This window comes from Callorhinus ursinus, unplaced genomic scaffold, assembly GCF_003265705.2.
Source record: "Callorhinus ursinus isolate GAN/ISIS: 27379988/994484 unplaced genomic scaffold, GSC_fseal_2.0 scaffold39, whole genome shotgun sequence".
In the NCBI taxonomy this organism is placed as follows: domain Eukaryota; kingdom Metazoa; phylum Chordata; class Mammalia; order Carnivora; family Otariidae; genus Callorhinus; species Callorhinus ursinus.
In genome coordinates this window covers 8157681-8163707 of record NW_027397101.1, presented here as the reverse complement: position 1 = coordinate 8163707, position 6027 = coordinate 8157681, and positions in this window count along the sequence as shown.

Sequence of the window (6027 nt, the reverse complement as noted above, 5' to 3'; positions counted from 1 at the left end):
AGATAGAAGTGATTTGTATGTTTTGTCTTTTTTTTTTTTTTTTTTTGAGAGAGAGAGAATGAGAGATAGAGAGCACGAGAGGAAAGAGGGTCAGAGGGAGAAGCAGACTCCCTGCTGAGCAGGGAGCCCGACGTGGGACTCGATCCCGGGACTCCAGGATCATGACCTGAGCCGAAGGCAGTCGCTTAACCAACTGAGCCACCCAGGCGCCCCTGTATGTTTTGTCTTAAGAATAGTTATTCCCTTTAGAAAAAGAGGAAAGAGTACTGAGATAAATCATTTTGAAAGATGATTGTTGTTCTGATTTGGCTTTCCTACTTTTAAAATAAACATGGCGTGGATGCAAGAAAAGAAGCCTGTGGTTTTTCTGCAAATCTGGAGTGGCTCCTGTGTGTTGGCAAGTTTTGGTGTGCTTGTTCTCAGAGAAAGTCTTCCTATTTTGAAAGTCCAAACCCTTAATTAGGACTTAAAATATGATATTATGGTCATATAAAGTTATAAATATAAAAGACATTTTTAATTTACTTTTAAAATTAAAGTTAAAAAATTTACAATCTGTTCTTTTTTGCAAGCACTTATAACCACAGGTTTTATCCACTGTAGATATCTTACTTTTCCTTGAAAGTTCAGGTAAGATTTTTTTGTTTATGATGCTTAATGATGTTTTCTGAGAGAAAAGAACTGTATGCCTAACTTTAATAGTTTCTAGAATGGCTTATGAAAATCAAAAAAAGAAAGTCTTTTCCCCTCTGACATTGATAAATAAATATCTTTCAATGATATAAAGCAGTGATAAAAATCTTTTGCAATATCCACGGAAACCTCATTATGATAAGTTGCTTTGTAAAGATTGTGGTACCTTGCTTGTTAGAAAATTTAGAGAACATTGTTGTAATTTCTTTTGAGGTCAGCAAAAATAAATATGGTTTTAAGTAGTCAAAGAATCAGAATTGGCCAATTTTAAAACAACAGAAATCATTATCTTTCTAAGCCCCAAACTTTTTCATTTGTCTTTTATTATCTTTAATACGTAGTTAATACGTATACATTGTAGAAATTAGGGAAACTTATTTGCATTTCTTCCGTCTTCTAAAGAAAACCACTGTGAATTTTTTAATATGAATACTCTAGATATTTTTCCATGTGTATGTAACTTTTACTTAACACTTAACAGAATAACCTGAACAACATTTCCTTGTTACTATATGTAGATTTTGGTATTTTTGATGGTTTTGCATAATATTGCTTTGAATGGATAACATGTTTAACAAACTCCCATTGATGGATATTTGGGAAGTCTCTAAGTTTTGTTAGTATAATCAATGCCTACATGAACACACACACACACACACACACACACACACACACATACATATCTATAGTATATCTACATATTTATATATCTATACCATCTATCTTTATGATAAGTGATAAATGATATTTCTTTAGAATAAGTTCCTAGATGTATATTTACTGGATTAAACAGCAGGCATATTTTGACAGATAGAAGCCCTCTTAACCAAAGAAATAAAAACTGGTAAATGCCCTATTAATCAAAATAGGTGGCTAAACAGGGGAATCGTGAAAATATTATATATGTATATATACACATATGGACATACACACATATATACATATAAAATATATATAAACATATACATGTATCTTAAACATTTTATTTTTACTTAAAAATATAAATGCACATTCATTCACTAATTTAGATGAAATTTTAAAATTTCTTTTTAGGACTAAGGAATTTGTTGTTGTTGTTGTTGACAATGAGACCCATGATTAAAGTTCCAGGTACACTCTCTTGGATAAATGACATCTGCAATGAATTGTTTAGGCTTTTTAGTTTCCCTTTTCTTAAGGTGGAGCAAGAACTGAAAAAATGTATACTCCTTCTCCAATCTTTTGCTCCTAATTTGACGTTTGTATGTGTGTGATGTGCCTTTAGACTCTATCCAAAACATTCAAATTGGTTTTCCCTGAAACATCTTTTTCTTTTCTTTTATGTAAAACCGATTAAATAACATAATTATGAAACAAGTACAATTGACATAAAAGTATTTTTTAAAAAACCAAACCACTGACTCTTGATAAACAGAATACTCAAAATGTCAAGAGCAGATCAAAGAGTAGTCTACTGGTATAAAAGACTCAATGGGTCCTGGCCAGCAGTGTGTTTTATAGAATCAATAGCGTGTCAGTTTAATAATTTAGTTAATTCAGGGTTGATTGTAAGAGTTTCTACTAAATTGCCTTTCAGTAAAGTACCATTGACTTGCTCTCTTTCCGCAGTATATGAGAGTGTTTGTCTCTTTTCGCTCTGGTTCTCAAACTTTAGTGGCCATAAGAATCATTTGGACAGGGGTGCCTGGGTGGCTCAGTTGGTTAAGTGTCTGCCTTCAGCTCAGGTCATGATCCCAGGGTGCTGGGATCAAACCCCACATAGAGCTCCCTGCTCAGTGGGCAGCCTGCTTCTCCCTCTCCTGCTCCCCCTGCTTGTGCTCTCTCTCTCTTAAATAAATAAAAATCTAAGAAAAAAAGAATCACTTGGACAGCTTGTTAAAAATGCAGATTCTTGACACACCATTCTAATAGATTCTGATTTGGGACAAGTCCCAAGAATTTGCAAAATATCAACCAAGGTGATCAGGTCAAAAAATTTAAATCAAGGAAGAGATTCTATGATTCTCATTAACCCACGGACAGTCTTCTAACAAAATTTGGTTAAGGTAACAGTATTACCCATTTAGGTCATTTCACCTCCTTGATCCAACCTATTTATTCTAGAGACATAACTTTTAGGAAAAGAATTCTCTTGGTCCATCCAGCTTTTCTATGACAGAGATTTTGACAATCTAAATATTCAGATTTATTTTTGAAAAATCAAAACTAGATATTTGAAAAGTCTAAATGCATCTTAGCAGTAGGGGGTAGATCCTCTACAGCACACCAGATAGGATTTTTTCAGAGTTGGATTAGGATTCAGAGGTGACTAAGCTTCTTTTTTTTTATTTTTAAATTTGAGTATAGTTGACATACAATATTATATTAGTTTCAGGTGTACAACATAGTGATTGAAGTTCTCTATATATTATGCTATGCTCATCATTAGTAGCTGTCACCATACAATGCTATTACAATATCATCGACTATATTCCCTATGCTGTGATTTATTCATTCTATAACTGAAAGCCTGTATCTCCCACCCCTTCACCCAATTTGCTCATCACCCCTATCCTCCCTTTCTCTGGCAACCATCAGTTTGTTCTCTGTATTGATAGGTCTGATTCTGCTTTTTGTTTGTTTATTCATTTGTTTTGTTTTTTAGATTCCATACATAAATGAATTCATATGGCATTTGTATTTCTCAGTCTGACTTATTTCACTTAGCATAATACCCTCTAGGTCCATCCATATTGTCACAAATAGCATGATCTCATCCTTTTTCAGGACTGTGTAATATTCTGTTTCATATACAGATATATCTTCTTTATACATTCATCTATCAGTGGACACTTAGGTTGCTTTCATATCTTGTCTATTGTAAACAATGCTGCAATAAACATAGAGGTACATATATCTTTTCAAATTACTGTTTTTGTTTTCTTTAGGTAAATACCCAGTAATGGAATAGTATTTCTATTTTTAACTTTTTTAAAATAGTATTTCTATTTTTAACTTTTTGAGGAACCCCATACTGTTTTTCACAGTGGCTGTGCCAATTTATACTCCCACCAATAGCACATGAGCTTTTTTTTTCTCCATATCCTCGCCAACACTTGCTATTTCTTGTCTTTTTTATTTTAGCCATTATGACAGATGTAGTAACTCAGATTCTTGCCTGTATATTAAACAGTTTCATAGGGGCAACCTCACTTAGTTTTTACCCAAGTCATTTTGCCATTAAATGGAATTTAAATAAACCTACAACCAGGTGATGAAGGAATTTGTTCTCTAAAAACCACACCTCTAGTAAGCCAATGATACTAAAACCTGAATTTATTTTTTTATTTAAAAAATTTTTATTTATTAATTTTAAAATTCCAGTATCATTATAAAACCTTTTTTATAATGTATATATTATTTACATATTATATATATTATATATAATTTATAATAAGGAGGTAATGCCCATTATCTCCTAAAATAATAGCAACAACAAAATACTCAATTTTTTTGACAATAGAAAACCACAGTTAATTTATTAACACTTTTAAAGGCTTGGGGGCTTCATTCATCTTGACTAAATTACAGTGTAGCTACCTAGTGTCTTGCAGAGAAGGGGGCCATGAGGGGATTTTTATGGTTTTTTGTGGTTTTTTTTTTTTTTTTTTGCTATTTTTCAGGCTTGAGAGGTGGTATTCAGCTGCAAAGGAAGATTTTTTCATACTGGAATGAATGTTTCTGATTCTTGCCTTGCCAACTGAGGGCCCTAGGAGACTGAGAGCCTGGAGAGCTACAGCTGGCCTGATGGAGTCAATGGCTATCAGAAGAAAATGTCCAGAGGTCAAGGAAGAGTTGAAATTTGGAGAGACTATCTGTGGCTCTAGGAAGCTGAAGCAGGAGTCTTATTTTAAGGTGCCTGAGGCTTTCATCTGTGAGTCAGGCAGGAAGTGTTAAAGGCCTCAGCTTTCTCAGAGAAGTAGAGGAGTAAATATATGTGAGCATCAGGCTGAAAGTCCAGGACTCCAGTGATCCATTCAACCCCACAGGTTTCATAGTTCTTGGCTGCTTTTCACAGTATCTCTAGGGCCTTGTCTGATCCAACTGGAACCATTAGATGACCAGAGGGAATGACGAAGTACAGGGGCATTAATATTGTATAGGCAAACATGACTAAAGGGAGATGGGATACAGGAAGGAATCAGCACATAAATTGCCCACCCATTTTTTTTCCTTTTGCATTTCTTTTTTTTATTGTTATGTTAATCACCATACATTACATCATTAGTTTTTGATGTAGTGTTCCATGATTCATTGTTTGTGCATAACACCCAGTGCTCCACACAGAATGTGTGCTCTTTAATACCCATCACCAGACTAACCCATCCTTCCACCCACCTCCCCTCTAGAACCCTCAGTTTGTTTTTCAGAGTCCATCATCTCTCATGGTTCATCTCCCCCTCCGACTTACTCCCCTTCATTTTCCCCTCCTGCTATCTTCTTCTTCTTTTTTCTTAACATATGTTGTATTATTTGTTTCACAAGTACAGGTCTGTGATTCAACAGTCTTGCACAATTCACAGCACTCACCATAGCACGTACCCTCCCCACTGTCTATCACCCAGGCACCCCATCCTTCCCACCCCCCCACCACTCCAGCAACCCTCAGTTTGTTTCCTGAGATTAAGAATTCCTCATATCAGTGAGGTCATATGATACATGTCTTTCTCTGATTGACTTATTTCACTCAGTATAACACCCTCCAGTTCCATCCATGTCGTTGCAAATGGCAAGATCTCATTCCTTTTGATGGCTGCATAATATTCCATTGTGTATATATACCACTTCTTTATCCATTCATCTGTCTATGGACATCTTGGCTCTTTCCACAGTTTGGCTATTGTGGACATTGCTGCTATAAACATCAGGGTACACGTACCCCTTCAGATCCCTACATTTGTATCTTTGTGGTAAATACCCAGTAGTTCAATTGCTGGATCGTATGGTAGCTCTATTTTCAACTGTTTGAAGGACCTCCATACTGTTTTCCAGAGGGGTTGCACCAGCTTGCATTCCCACCAACAGTGTAGGAGGGTTCCCCTTTCTCCACATCCCCGCCAACATCTGTCGTTTCCTGACTTGTTAATTTTAGCCATTTTGACTGGTGTGAGTTGGTATCTATTGAGGTTTTGATTTGGATTTCCCTGATGCAGAATGATGTTGAGCACTTTTTCATGTGTCTGTTGGCCATTTGGATGTCTTCTTTGGAAAAATGTCTGTTCATGTCTTCTGCCCATTTCTTGATTGGATTATTTGTTCTTTGGGTGTTGAGTTTGATAAGTTCTATATAGATTT